General features: G+C 32.2%; 1 protein-coding gene across 1 annotated transcript in view; it reads left to right on the top strand.

The window, feature by feature from the left end:
- The window catches only part of LOC146539265 (potassium voltage-gated channel protein Shaw-like), a 129,997-nt gene that overhangs the window by 100,594 nt on the left and 12,491 nt on the right, over positions 1-16,912 (top strand). The gene's annotated exons all lie outside the window — the stretch shown is intronic.

Raw genomic sequence — 16,912 nt, forward strand, 5'->3', positions numbered from 1 at the left:
GAGTAATTTATGGAACTTGAAGCTAAAGCCTTAAGCTTTCTAGCTACATTTATGTGAAATATTTTATCATTTTATGCTTGCATATATATGAATATGTATAAGATAATAACACTTTTTTATCTTTTACACAGCAGGCAACAGTTATATTTAAATTAATTTTATGCTGGCGTGCGGTGTTGAGTTTTGCCACTGTCACTGTCGTCTTTGTGTTTCACATAATGTCTAAAAAATTGGGAGGAAAGTGGATAACAGGGTACCACTAGGTTCTCTCTACCTTCTTTGCTTTACGAGAAAAGAAAGAGTGTGAGCTGAGTTTTTATAGGTATAAAAAAAAAAAAATTAACGCAAATATTAAATAACTTATTATGACGGTTTTAGGTTTAAAGTTCTCTGTCCTATTCCTATCGATTTAGTTGGACATACTGCGATATTATGTGTTCCCAAAGTGTTTTTTTTATCGAGACATTTGACCTGTCGAGAGGCAGGATGACGCTTTACACGTTTTCATTTTCCTGCTCTGGTAAGCCAAGCAATACACAGTGTCAGAAAATGGGGAAAGCAGTGTTTTAGCACTAGATTCTCTCTGCTAACCTTGTTATACGGAAAAAAAGTGAAGCTAATCATATTTTGTTAGCTCCATGTTGTATTGTGCACGTACTTAGCACGGAGGCAGAGAATTATGGAAGCATTGCGTGTTGAAGAAATGCGTAAATGATGAAACTGAACGCGCTTTGCCTCGATACCAGAGATTTCCTCATATTGTAATAGAACCCACAATCAGTACCTCCTGCGCTTTGACTAGCCTCAATATTTTTAATTCGTTATATTTACTCCTAATAAACCCTCAAAAAGCACACTAATGTTCTAACAAATCTATTTACTAAAACCTGAATACTGTATCATGTTGATTCTAGTGTATCACTCGAGGTAAAAATAGACGACGTGATAACCACGAGATTAATGAAGCGCACCAACCAATGAGGGAGTCCTTTCAGGGAAAACTTTAAACTAATATTAACTTTATTTTCATGGTGTAAGATTTAAAATCCATTGTAACAATATTAGCCGTTATGGTGCAGTTATTAAATGGCGATGGTAGTGGGTTCTGGTTCTGTCTTATTTTTTAATAGTATGTTTTTATTCCCGATATAGTTCAATAAAAAGCAGCGTTAAGTTCCACTTATTGACATGCAATGTCTCTAAAATAAATGAAAAGTGGAAGGAAGAACGGAAATGTAATTTTTCTGACGACCTTTCTCTCTCCGCTCCACTAAATCACAACTACGAAAAAAATGATCATATAATGGTTTCGTTTTTACTTACGAACTCCTTAAAGTGGTAAAAAGATTAAACGGTAAATTGTTAAAAAGATTCTGAAAGACTACTGAACACACCATTAAGTATATCTCTTATACAAAAGGAGCTCACATCAATTTGAATATTTTACATATGGTTGATTTGTTATAGTTCATTTACACTTATTGAAGTACGGGTTCCAAATGAAATACTAGTTTAATATTAGATAGGTAAAATTTATATTCGAATACGGGGAACCGAGGGTATCAATATGAGGTTCCCTCTGAAGTGCTACAGTTAAAAAATATTTATCCCTTAGTTAAAAAAAAATAAATCAGTTAGGCAGAGGGAGCTTAGACAATTTAAGTAATATTTAATTTCCTCAAATGGGGATCGAACCCACAACTAGTTTATACCCTAGTAGTTTATACCCTTTTTATATATTAGTAGATAATTATTATATTAGTTTGCTTTCTAATCTAGGTCATTCAGCTAATAATGATAACTAAAGCTAACATTTATACTTTTAAAGATTTGACCTTTGAAATATATTTACAGTATTTAGGTCGACCTTTTGCCAAAACTTAATTTAGTTGAGCTTTTAAATATGAACAAAATTACATCGTCACTTCTTCATTTCCATTAATACACATTCGTGCCCCACTTTCCATCGAATTTTTGAGTAGCGAAACTCAACACCGCGCTTTGCCTCGTCACCAGAGCGAGGATATGTTAATATTAATTATTTACAAACCATTTACAATCGCACCCGTGTCTCCCTGCACCACGACGATTCTAAATTTTATTCTAGAAAATGACGACGTTTTGTGCAATATCTAGATAATAAATCAGAATATAAAAAATATATTTATACGTGAGTGTTCTAGTGAAATATTTCGCAAATTTATGGTCTTTGATCTCTGAATGTAACGGACATATTTATGGGCGAGTTCTGATAAAATTGGGGATTATTTTAGCGGTCCATTGATTTTTTTGGAGTTCCACACCTCAAACCTGTATCTACCTGTAACTAGTAGGCAGTTCAAGGTTCCATCAGACGTCTTCCAATTCCATCAACAGACCATCTCGATGGTACCATAATATTTTATTGTTATCTAATCTACATGTAACTAAATTTCATTATTTCTCGTATGTAACAGAGTAAGCAGAAGGAGCTTAGTGCTAATACACTCCGCTCCCGACCGCGATTCCCATTCCGGGGACTACTATTCCCCTACTACTAACTATTTTCATTACTTCGCCCCGAAAACAATTATATGTATGCATTTGAAGTTGCAAAGTGAATGTATAATTCACTATTTGTCTCTACTAATTACGTATAGTAGCTTTTGTACAAGATTTATAGCGGGATTGCGGAACGCCAAATTGAAAGATATTAGCTTTTAGAATTAATGGAGGTTCAATTATAATAAAATTGTATTCAAAATGTGGTATATTGACTTTACCTATAATGATATTTGCTAATATAGACGCTTGTACTCTAGAGTTGGTTTGGGTGATCGCGCTTATCTCCAGAACTAATGGTTCGATATGAACTTTTAGCGTTAGGTAGGTCAGTTGTCAAGTGTGTCAGTGTGTCGTTTCGCGTGTAAACGGGATGGTTCTGGGTTCAATTCTTGTTCCGGAGAATGAAATATTATTTATTAATACTCCCTTGAAATAATATGGTTATCTTAAAATCACAAACAAACACTGTATAAATAGATATATACGATTTTAATTTTTATATCTCAAAGAATTGAATTCAGAGTCAGTCTCATTATTTTTCCGTCACAGCGGGATAGGCAGAGAGAACTTAATTCTAACACGCTCCGATCTTTAGGTTTTTTCCAATTTTTGAAATATTGCGTGTTAAGTAGCGGAACTTTACGCCGCGCTGTTTACCAGAGCGGGAAAATCAAAATAATATAAAATATAATAGTTATAGTAATTTACAATTTGTATCAACAAGGAAATGAATGTGAATACAAAAACACTTGTTCCGTAATAACATCGTTTAATAATATTCGTACGCAATTTATTTTTCATTTTGCTGCTTTTACTGTTTCTTTGTACAATTTTATGCATATTATATTATTCTTTATAATAATATATTCATATTATAAAGGATAATATAATATTTTTGGTGCTTCTTTAGTGTAGGTACACTAGCGGAGTGGAGAGATTCTCCCTGCCGATGCCACTATAGGAGAAATAGTGAAATTAAAAAATATGTATACAAATATTGCATGTCGATATGCCACCTAATATAGATAGGCCAAGTTATATGGAATAATCATATTTACACTGACCGAGGCTGGACGCTCGACAGTAAACTAATAAATCGAAAACGACCTTATGATTAACTACGTAGAAATTCTATATGAACGGTACAGTGTCAGAAAGTAAACACGACGTTTGTGGGTTCGATTCCCAATCGTGGAAATTATTTATTATTTAATAATATTTTTATTTCATCGCTTTGGTAATAAGGCAAAGCGTAGCATTGAGTTCTACCAGACACCATTTGGAAAATTTTGTGGAGAGTGAAAACGAAGTGTCTCAACACTAGGCTCCCTCTGCTTAGTCTGCTATATGTTCTTCATATAGCTTTACCGTTTTATTGAGATTAAAGATTTATTGAGATTGATAGGTTGATGATATAAACTATACTTATTTATACTGCAATTGGAAAATTGGACTTCGTAGAAACCAATATCATTAGTGAGCTCATACCCCGACTCGCACTTGGCCGATTTACTGTGACCTACAATAGTTGCTAGAAAATATAAAATATTTAGTTTCCTCATCTTATTTAAACTGTGACTAATATTTTTAATTTTAAAAAGATATATGCTTAGCTGTTTATTACTGACAGCTAGTTTACAATTTAAAGTAATATACGAGTCGTTTTATCTGTAGCTCACTACATTAATTATTTACAATATTATGATAAATATTACTGATTAATGTGAAAATATATATAGTTTTTACTCAATTCTAAGGATAATACTAAGAAAATAGTGGGAGGAAGTTAAATTTATATACATACGTACGAGTACATATGTCATTACTCATCGCCTTCAACGTTGGTTGTATGAACTTTAAGATAGAAAATCTAGTTGTTCCCACTCTTGAATTATTTCGGGAATTATCTCTTATACCTCTTCCATACCCACACGCCAAATTTCAATTGTGATGCAATGCGAAGGTGATGGGTTCGATTCTTGAAAATAAATGTAATAAAATAAATTTCATTTTCAAACTTTGGTTCAGATCTAGTAGAGCGGATGACCTGTTCTGCTATAAGGGTAAAACAATAACGCTAAAAACAAAATTAACAGAAAATCCGGAAGTAGTTAATAATTTGACTATACTTTTTTTACGCATATTTCGGGTCATTGCGTATTATGTTGCGAAATCCAACGACTTCGTCTTGTTACTTGAGCCAAACAATAAAAAATATTCTTTTGCCTGAGTGGGAATCGAACCTACAACCGTGTTTACTAATAGATGCTATGCCACTGTACCACGTCTAATAACTAACAATACATTTTTTTTATTATAAGCCCTCAGAACACTTATTGAAGGCACAAGAATAATAAAATTATCGCATTCAAGCACTTTTAAAAGGAAATTACTTCTTTTGTGTTTTACTAGAATGAGAACTGCTGGATATTGGATAATTGAATTATGAAATATCACTTTTTATAGCTTCACGCTGTATATCCCGCATATAGCAGGATAGGCAGGGAACAAAATGTTAAAACATCGTTCTCCACACAGATCTCAATATTCGAGACTTTGCGTGCTAAGTAGCAGAACTCAATACTGTGTTTTTTGTTATTAGAATGAGCTCATACTCTTCTTAGCACACAATGACTTAAATATGGGACGAAAAGTTGGGAACAGAAGCTCTTACACTCGTTTCCCTAGATATTTATATTTATCTATCTAAAAATCCACCCATTTTACTGTAAAGATAATAGATACCTTTACTATTATGTCATTAAAACACAATTTCGTTCAAAAAAGCGTGAAAATACCTTAAATAATGAACTTTTAAAGCTATTCAAAGTATTGAGAAAACTGCTCTGAAAATCTAGAGTGCATCTCAAATCGAAGTGCAATTGAATTGACCGGCTAAACTAACAAGCTACTTCCTAACTGCTCGAAAGAGTTAAAGAGAAGAGTACGATTCTAAAAAAACATTAATGGAATCTGAGACTAGATATTTGATTTTGATGCGGTTTTCACTAATATTGATTCGAGGGGATATTTTATATGTATAATATAACTATATTATATTAGTGTTGACAGGCGCTACCTAGTGTTAAGACACTCTATTCCTCACTTTCCGTCCAATTTTCCAGATATTGCATGTTAAGTGATCGTAACTGAACGCCACGTTTTGCCTTGTTTGCCAGAACAAGGAAAATGAAACGAATTCGTTCTTCCGACACGGGAATCCAACCCACAACCCGTTGCGCTCTAAAACAAATGAACACTAGTTTTATTGATAGAAAGTAATCGTCTCCTAGCTATGGGAATAAAAGCAATCTTAAGTGATGTAAATCATAGTCCTCGGGCGGAGCAGAAGGAATTTATTATAAGGAATTTATATATAAATTTTGTTCCGCGGATGAGAAGATGAATTTCATTTTTCATTTTCTTTGTATTACTTGAAGTGTTTTCAACTGACTTTTTTTAAGAGAGGATAATGATTTTTAAATGATTATATAATTAGTTGTTTTTTTATTGTTTTAAACATAGTTCTAGTTTTTAAATTTAATTTGTTTTTATTATATTATTTCATTATCTTAAAAAAATTGTGAAATTGAAACAACGCCTTTTGGTTGTCTTGTATTAATTGTCTTGTATTAAACGGACAAATTTATGTTATTCAAAAGAAATCATTCTGGAAGATATAAGAAGAAATTTAGGTTATTTGTTCCTGACTATTCACAAGGAAAGAAAGAAAAAAAGAAAAAGAAGCTGAAAAAGTTAAAAAATATATAAAAAGAGAGATCATAATGACGCTGTGGGACAATTAGAATAAAACAAAGCGTAGCGCTGAAATCTGCAACTCAACATGCGTTTCGAAATCGGGAAGAAAGTAGAAAACGTAGTTTTAATATCAAGTTATGTCAGCCTAACTTATATATTATATGCGTGATATAACATGAAACCTAGAAAAATACATCTTAGTCCCATTTTCATACAGAACTCGCATAAGCTTTGGATAAAACAACTATTATTATTAACGTTTTTGTACAAACACAATATAAGCTCAAGTTCTCAAGTTTTCATCAACTCAACTCAAAGTAGGATTGAGTCAGCCGAAAACTAGAATAATGGCTGCCGCCCAAACTTAGTATATTAAACAAGAATTGTAAGGGAACACGAGATGCTATTTATTTCGGAGGTAGTAAAGTATGCATTTTCAAAAGCTTATTGAATGTGTTTAATTAATTTAACTTAATTGAGGCACAAATGTGCGACTAGTAAACACGATGATTGTAGGTTCTATTCCCAATAAACTGAAAATATTAAATATAATAGAATATTTAATATTTTCAGTTTTTCGCTCTGGTAATAAGGCAAAACGGGGCGTTGAGTCCGAACACTCAACACGCAAAACAAAAAGAATACGTTGGAAAGTGAAAGCCAAGTGTCTCAATACTAGGCTCCTTCTGTCTATCCTGCTACATGCGGGTTACGACGTGAAGCTGAAAAAAAATCACAAAAAATAATGCTTATTGAAGAAATGCGTAATGAAGTAAGTATTGTTAGTATAGGTATATTTAATAGCAGGTTGCAAAATAAACTCTTAACACTGTAAGCTTTAGGTAATAATATCGCCATAAGTTTCAAGAATTGAACCTTATCACAAGGGAAGAAGCTACATTTCCCTACAAAATCATTTTTTGGTGATCTTAGCACGATTTTGTTTAGTTTTATGGGACATAAAATTACGTATCTATATAATAAAGGCAAATTGAGTGTGGTTTATTGATTTTTTAATATTTTGCTTATACAGGCTGTTCCTTAATGTGAATTTTTTACTGAGTCACAATGCAGTGGTTGTTTTATCTATACTAATATAATAAAGCGGAAGAGTTTGTTTGTTTGTTTGTTTGTTTGTTTGTTTGTTTGTTTGTTTGAACGCTAAGATCTCTGGATCTACTGGATCGATTTACTTTGTTTTTGTTTTGTATGAAAGCTGCATTCTTCAGAAGTGCTATAGGCTATATAACATTACATTACACATATAAACTAATAAATTAAAATACTTTCTAATTTGACATGCAATTTATTCTGCCATGTTAATAACAACCGTCGTCGCTACGCGACCGCGTTCGTTACCGCGTCATTTTGATATTCATCCTTATGAAAATAAATATAATAGTCCCTTTAAGCATTTCATCTAGATTGAAATTATAGTTCTATAGAAATTATATTCTTATATTTCAAGCAGGCGTAGCCGCGTCCGGGTCCGCTAGTTTATTTATACATACGTAAATTACTATAAGTTAGTAGTCTATGTAAATTATTTCGATTTAGTTTCCCTTATTTTTTGTAGCTCCTCTACCTCTTATTCCATTTCTTATTCCAGCTAATAGGATAGGCATAGATAATCTTATTCTGTTCCCCACTTTCTGGCAAAATTAAACATTTTTTTAACTGGTAACTGGTTTTTTGGCATTTAAATTATTAGCTTTATATATTTTTTAGAATCCACGAGAAATTCAACCTACTAAGTTTATTAAGTTAAGCAAGCTATAACACCCATATACTGTGATAAACAAATTAAATTAAATCATGTGCTAACGACCTTTCTCATGTACATATACACTTTAAAATAAAAGCTCGAAATCCTGAGCTTATAAAAGCCCAAATGGAGTCAGCGAAAAATAATTGCCAAGTAACCCTTTCCTGCCACCACTCGGCCACTAATGACCATGTTTTGTATGAAATCTTTCAATGTTTTCCCCTTTTACGTAATATATTGAAAATTCCTTTAAATTCAGGATTTTGGGTACAAAAAGCAGCAAATATGTATAAATAAATGTACGTTTCTTTGATTGAGTGGATTTAGATCTTTTATTTTTTTGTGCTCCAAGGGCAGGTGGAACTGAATATTTGATATTGATGTTAGCTTGATAGCTCAACTGGATCACACTGGATGGTTTTGACAGCTTCTTTGAGTAGTATATATTCTAAAATACTCACATAAAATTGTTACTATACGAGTAGTTCGTTGAAATAAAAAAGTACCTTTACAAAATTCCATATTTTACATAAAATTAACTAAAAAAATTTTTTTTTCTATTTAGTTCCACGCTTTTTTTCTAATGGGGTTTCCCGAAAACGCAAAATGCCAAATGCCGCAGTGCTATTCAGTCCAATTATTCCAAATGTACATTTAACCACTAATTTCCGAACTGCTGAGTTAAAAGAATAATGAATCAAATTTATTAACTAGATTTTTTAAAATATATATTGGCTTTGAATTATGAGGTTTCGTTATGACCGTATCGTATGTAGAGAGTATAAAGCAGTATAACAAGTTAAAAATATTTTTAAAATATAATTTATTCTGGTTTGGTCTTTTAAATTCTCATTTTTACTGTAAACTAAGGAAATTAAATATTTGATTTTTCCATTTTCTCGCTCTGATAATCAGACAAAACGCGGTGTTGAGTTCCACCACTCAATAGTTAATACCTCCAGAATTTGACGAAAAGTGTGTAACGAAAATGTCTAACTGGCGTACCACTGACTAACACTAGGTTCCCAGGTTCCCTTTGCTTACCCTGCTATCTACAGGATACAGCGTCAAGCTAAAATAAAAACTCTGCATCATATAGAAAAATATTATAATAATCTTTGTATAAACAAGAAATACATAAAGAAATGGCATCTGTGAAAAAGTATATTATGAAATGCATCCTCGTGTTCGAGCTTTTAAAGGAGCTTTCGACCTTTGAAAGCATAAAGCTAACGTGTTAACATAAGTTTATATCAAAGTTTAGTTCCATTCCAACTTTGTTGTCTTGTACAGAATTATTTTGAAATTTACACATGAGTTATTTGGATATACTTGGACAGAATAAGTTCGTATACTTTTGAAGAGAAATAATAGAAAACTTACTTATTTCTATATTCTCTTTCGACCAAAACAGAAAACTGGTTATATGTATGTAAAGTAAAGAAAAAAATATTTTAATCATTTGGATTGGAGCCCAAGATGGTTGATTCCATCACGTACACACATTGTGTGTGCGATGTTTCCGGGTTCTACACTCGTTTGGAAAAACGAACGGTACGGTATTTAAAATTATCGTATTTTTTCTCGAACAAGACACATAACGATGTTGAGTTCCGCCACTCTCTCAAAAAATGGATAACAGAATTTCAACATTCTATATTCTTTATTATGCAGGGGCTTCCTAATTATACGGGATATAGCATAAATCATAATCATAATCAGGTATAATCACAACCGCTTCGCTAAAGCATCAATTATATCACTTTTTATAGCTACACGCTGGAACCCGCATATAGCAGATTACGAAGAAAGAACTAAGTCAATCCACTAACCCTCCATTTTCCACTGTACGCCAAATTTTCGGTTAAACACAACACCTCGCTTTAACTTTTCAGCATAGAGAGGTAATTAAAATAATCCATTCCATCAAGAAGAAATCGAACCTACAACCATCGTGTATACAGTCAGACCTTTATATCACATTCATAATTTATTTCACCAAACAAAGAGGACTTGGCCCTCGCACTCCCGAGCCCAATTTAACGATGAAATAGAATGAACGTTTGTAAACGTTTCAGTATGTTTTTATTTTCGCCCAAAGCTTAATTACAGTAAACATTGTTTTAGAATTTCTAGTCTCTTGTGAAGAGACGTGCCTACTGTTATTTCACTTTGTTGTAATTTCGTATATTTACTTTGGAACTATAATTTAGATAACTAGTCTTTGTGCTGGTATTGTTCTATAATTAGGTTAGAACTAAATATAAGGTTATTAGACGACATTTTACGCTCCGCTTTTTGCGATAATTCTAGACAAGAGGATATCTTCTTTAAAGCAAACTACTAGTAACTAACTGAGCTATGGTGGAGACAAAAATCACACATTTCATATAAAATTTATTATACAAAAAAAAATTAAGTTAAATATCTCATTCATTCTTCACTCTCTGGAGGCATTGTGTGTTGAGTGGCAGAACTCAACGCTGTGTTTTTTGTCTTATTACCAGAGCGACGACATGAAAATATTCAATATCACATTTCCTCGAGTGGGAATCGAAGCCACAACCTATCGTGTTTACAGTTTCTGTTTCACTCCTGCGCCACGATTGACTTCCAGAACATAAATTTTATGTAGATATAGAGGTTCGGCTAACAGAAGACTTTCAATTTCACGAGACAATAAAATTGAGTCTTATTAATTATTTTGGGATAACCTTTAAGCGTTTTTATACATTAAGCTTTTGATGTTATTAGACTTGAACAATATTCTTTGTAATATTTTTTTGCGTTTTCTTATTAATAAATGATTTTACATGTCGGGGAAACAATTTTGACGATTTAAAATCCGTCCAACTAGAATCGCGACGGTTGTGGGTTGAATTGGATCCTTTCTCACTTCAGATGAGACAAGGTGCGGTACTGAATTCCGCGCAAGACAAAGCGCCAAACTAAATATCTTAATAGTAGGTTCTTTCTGCCTATCCTGCTATACGCAGGATAAAGCGTGAAACTAATGAGATATATATGATTATTACATATCCAACGGTCTACAGAAAATACAAATTCGATATAATATAAATTTTGTTTAAATATTGAAAAATATATAAAAATATCCGCTCATATAGTTAAATGGTTCTACATGAGATTAACTTGATGGATGAGCTCCGAGATTACGAGGACCGAAAGGACTACATATGAAAATTGCCTGAACTGACCCACGTCGATAGGACTTAAAACTTTGAAAGTAATTTACACTTTTATTTATATTTCGTTCAGTTCTTTTTTCATTATTTTATTAAAAAGAATATTTCGAACCTTCCATTAAGGATATTCCAGATATTCTGCTCCCATTAAAACACTTCCGTTCACCACTTTCCGCTGAATTCTCAAGGCACTTCAGGCAGTGGCAATTACCTATTAATTTGGCAACACCGTCACGGCGCAGAACAACAAAGTTGCGACTGTAAATGCGACGGTTGTGGATTCGATTTCCACTCAGAGAAATTAAATGTTTTATACTTACATTTCCTGGCTCTGGTAACAAGGTAAAGCGCGGCGTTGAGTTTCGCCACTAAACACATACGTAAAATAATAATTTACATAACGTATGATATCTATAAAATGGATAAAGTAAAAATTGAGTATTTATGGGCAGGCGAGCTAAAATTACATTGTATTTCAAAATGGCACAGACTGGGCTTAATGTACATTGCACATTCATTCATAATAATTACATCGTTAAATAAATAATAAATACATCGTTCATAATAATTTACTATTATTAGAGTGTATTATGTAATAATTATGATTATAGTGAAAGTTATTTAATTGCGAACAATAATTACATTTTAAAAGTTAAATTATAACCACCTGTTAAAGTAACTAAATACTACATACTTATAGTATTCAAAAAATCTATAACTTGGTTGTAACGCTTCTATGCCTAGAAACAAGCAATTAAGCTCCCATTTCTAAGTATAACGATATTTTTGTTCTTAATCAAGGATATTATACCACCATTGTTTGTAGATTTCGCAACGAATTCAGCAAAAGCTTTCTGTTAATTTATATTGTGACGACAATTACATTTTATGTATAAAATTATGAACAATTGAATTCTTTTCAAAGGGACTTTTGGAGGAAAGTTTCTTTTGTACCGTTTAAGGACGAGAATATTTAATAATTATTAAAATAGTATTGATTATTGTGGACATTGTGTGAAAATTTTGTGGTTTTATAATAAAAGTGGGATCTTTTCATGAATATACATTTAGCAAATTTATTGAAATACACAAAGTGTGTATAGCGTATGATAGTAAACGAATTTTCCATTTGATGAATGAAGATTCTTTTCTTTTTTTCGCTCTGGTAATAAGACAAGTCCCGGCGTTCAGTTCCAGCACTTAACATACATTGTCCTGTAAATTGCGTGGAAAGCGGGAAACGGAATATTTTAATCTTAAGTTCCCTCTTATTCCCTCTACTCTGAGTACGAGATGCGCCGTGAAGCAAAAAAAATTGAATCACTTACAAATAGTGTTTTAGGAATAGTCAAATATTTTCAGACTTTCTTTTAAAGGCTACAGAGAGAGCATAACGAAACTAAATTACAAAATTATACTTTCATAATCTTCTCATAAGGAGACTAACCAATTTATATATTACAAAATATAATATTCTATCCATTGTGGCGCAGTGGGACCGCGTCTATACTTTATTCAGAACGCGAGCTTCCTAAATTCTATACACTGGGAGTTATTTGTTATATATCGATTACTTTTATACGCTCTGGTACAATAAAATGCGGCGTTAGGTTCCGCCACTAAATACGCAATATATCGACAAGTAGGTGGAAAGCGTGTAACTAAAACGCCTAAAACGATAATCGAACGCCTTACCACTGAATTGATTTAAGCTTACGCCTAATATCTCTCCAACCAAGCCAAGTTATTACAAAATATGTATTAAACATGTCTCGTTCAGGATATTAAACTTGAAGCATATCTCATATATATTTAAACTTGTAAAAGACGATGTCGAAAATTTTCTCATCTATTATTAAAAGGCAATGATTAGGCAACTTCGTTTGAAACTCCACCGGGGCTTTGACGGAGAGTATTCAATGTAAATATGATGAATAACATTTACTTTATGATGTTTTAGAAAAACCATAGCCATAGTAAGATAACGTCTGGCTTAACGCAATTTTTCCCAAATAGCCATAAAAAAAACTTGAATTTATGCATATTTATTGATATAAACCTTATGTTATGTGTACCCATAGAAGCCCAGTGGACGTTGCTTATGCCTCACAAGAATAGTACACTCCCTCCATATCGTAAATACCAAGGCGACGCCGGTATCCCTTTAACCTTTTGAGAGAAAAGATACCATGATTGATACTCACCTAACCTACCCACCATGTTCCTGTAATCAAGAATACGAGGTGAGTATGGGTACAATGAAATTTGTCAAATAAATTTACGTATAATTCTTATTAGAGAATGATTATGTTTGTCTTAAAAAATAGCCTAAATCTAACTGTGATTCAGTTTTTAATTACATATGAACAAATGACTTGCACTACACCATACAATTCACGAAACTACCGGACAACAAACATAAATGAAAAGCCGTAAAATAAACTTTTACTCGCCAGAAAAGCTCAAATACTAACGATACCATCATTCCGTTGAAACGTCAGCTTAGGTTTTCACGTTGCAGTATCTTTCTTACAAAGTGAACGTATTTCCTTGAAAGTGACACTTACAATTTTATATGTAAAGTGTAGAGTTAGTGATAAATCTTATTCGGACTAAAGTGCTATTGCCAATTTTTTAAAGAAAACATAGAAGAAAAAGGGGAGCGTAATTTAAATATTAGAATATATTGCGAGTAGTTGAAATTGGATTTTGAATTTAATTTTAAGTAAAATGTAAAGCAATCTAATGTGATGAAAATCTTTTTAATATCGATTACTGTATTACTTTGATTTAAGTTTAAAAAAAAATAAATTCAATATGATGATTATATTAATAAATGATAGAATTTTTTTATTTTAAATTGCACAAATATTATACCGATATTTAAACGCACAAGACTAGGTATCATATCAACCACGCATGACCAAACTGCGCTATAACAGCATTAATTTGCATACGTATATATATGCATATATACTACTATAAGTTTAAAACCAGCCGTGTCGCTGGGGCACAAGGATGCGACTGAGAAATCGAAAGATTTAATATTTTCATTCTCTCGCTCTGGTAACGCGGTTCAGCGCAGCGTTGAATTCCGCTACTCAACACGCATAGCCCCCAGAATTTATCACAAAATGTGGAACGAAAATGGTTTTATGAGAACAGAGTGCCTTAACACTAGGTTCCCAGGTTCCCTCTGACTACTCTGATATGTGTGAGATACAGCGTGTAGTTAAAAAGATAATAATATTATGATACATTATCCGCCCAAGAGCGAAAACAATAAAAGTAAAGAGAAGTGTCTTAACACTTAAACGCCTAAAATGCTAATTCAAATAGTTACAAGAATAATATTTTAGGACTATATTATTAAATATAGTTTAACATAGTTTTAAATTTAACTTAATATACACTCGACGTTTCATAAGTGCATTAGAGGATTAAGTTCCGTTGTGACGGGAAGTTATGTACCGCGGGATGGCAATTGGAACAGAATAAATTAAGACGAATTAGATTTTGGTCCAAGTGCTGACTTGATAGCGATTTCGTATATCGACATAAGCGACAGCGACGAAACTGAACGCTCAGTTTGACACACGTGCACACCAAAGTATTTATTTATTGGGGATTGCAAGTGGTGACTATATTAAAAAAATATTTAACGAAAATTTTGCATCAACAATTATAATTATTTTTATCATTTAAATATGTAATATATTTAATTAGGTACACAAACAAGCAGAAATTCAACTTAAATGGAATATGTGATTGAAAACTATAATGGTTCAGAGATGAACAAGATACTAAGTGCAAGATATGTTAAACGCGATTAATTTATTTTTCTTCAGTTTATACATACTCGTACGTACAGAAGATAAAATGATACAATCCTTTTATTTATAAAAACTAACAAACGTCTTCTTTAGTATACTTTAAACATGTAAACAGATGCTTCAAGTATTCTGATATAAGAATGTGATGTTACACGGGGTTGTGGGCGACGGTGATCACTTACCATCAGGTGACCCGTACGCTCGTTTGCCTTGTCTTTTTCCATAAAAAAAGTAATAAAAATATATTTTATTACACTCGCTATCACTTATAAATTAGACCACTCCGTTCCTTAAGCGTTTAATAGTGAGAAATTCAGCTTGAATATTCTCGATTGCTTCTGTGAGTTTGCACTGTGAAATTAGTACAATCATATATGACCTCGAGGGCACTATTTATGTATAATAGAGGCGTTAAAGAGAATGACGTCTTCGTGGAGTAATTGGCTTGAAATCTCTTGTGCTAGATTTAGAGTAATGTTAGAAATAGATTTAGGGATGACTTTTTAAAATTATTATTATAAACAAGTTCAAAACCGGCTAGCAATATTACTATTGAATAAATAAAATAATGAACATAGCACTGTTTTAAAGATCTTACATTTCACTATTACAAGCTTTATTTTTTAAAAGTTCGTTGTTCCGGTAAATTCAACACAGAATGCCTCCAGAACTTGCGAAAACTATTTTTCCTAAAATAAAATAAGCGTTTGTACGACTTGGTTAGACAGAATGTTATCGTAAATACTCATAAAATAAAACAAAATACGAGAAAAAAGAGACATATTAAGTCGCCATACAAAACACTGTCTCGAACAAACAAAACAAGACAAGTTGACAGAGTGTCTTAACACTAGGTTTTATTTGCTTAACCAGCTGCATGCAGCAGAATTATAAATTACGTGATTTCCATTTTTTTCTAAATATATTCTTCGCTATTCCTTGTAAATTAAGGCAATCTACACTTTGGACGTTTAATAGAATTAATAGGTGACATTTTCTAAACTAGTTCCTATTAGTGCAACGTTAAATCCAAACTACCTAAGCTATTTAAACTCACTAATTAGCTAAGATAAATAAGCTTTCACTAACAAATGGCTCGAAACTATCAGTAAGAAAGCTTAAAAGCTCTAAGAATTTATAAATTAACTATTTAGTCGCGGTTTATCGGTTCGATTCCAGCATATTAGAATAATTATAATAAATAAGTTAATTTCATCATTATTTGCCTCCGGAATTCGGATAAAAGTGAGGAATGGAGCGTATCTTAACTCTAGACCTTCTGTTTATCCTCCTATATGCGTGATACACCGTGAAGCTAAATAAAAACAATGTTTTTTCTTGAAATAACTAATGAAATAACTAGTGTGAACTTAAAAATTGAATACAATTATAAAGTAAATAACTTTTTTAGCCACTTTACTCAGAGATAATTTGCTTTGCCACAGACAAGCTCGTAAACTGTTAATTAAGTACTCGGACTCTTAAGTAACACCGAGACTGAATTGAACTTGAAATATTTTAAGAAGAAAAATGGTAAATATTTTGACGATATTTATTAATATTATATATTTATTTATTTTAGCGTCTTTGGTGTGGGAATTAAAATGTTTTTTGTAAAATGTTTTTTTTTAATTTTTTTTTGTACTCACTTTACCTCACTGTACTAGTAGGATAGGCGGAAGGAATATAGTGCGTTCACACCACCACACCTCATTCCTCATTCTACGAATGTCTCGAATGGGAGTATTCAACATAAATAACCCAGGTTACTAAATAAATACTAATAATGGGTATTTCAAGCGGGCAAG

The sequence above is a fragment of the Heliconius melpomene genome, chromosome 5 (genome assembly GCF_056956725.1).
Source record: "Heliconius melpomene rosina isolate 202511_hmr_F chromosome 5, ASM5695672v1, whole genome shotgun sequence".
NCBI classification, from domain to species: Eukaryota; Metazoa; Arthropoda; class Insecta; order Lepidoptera; family Nymphalidae; genus Heliconius; species Heliconius melpomene.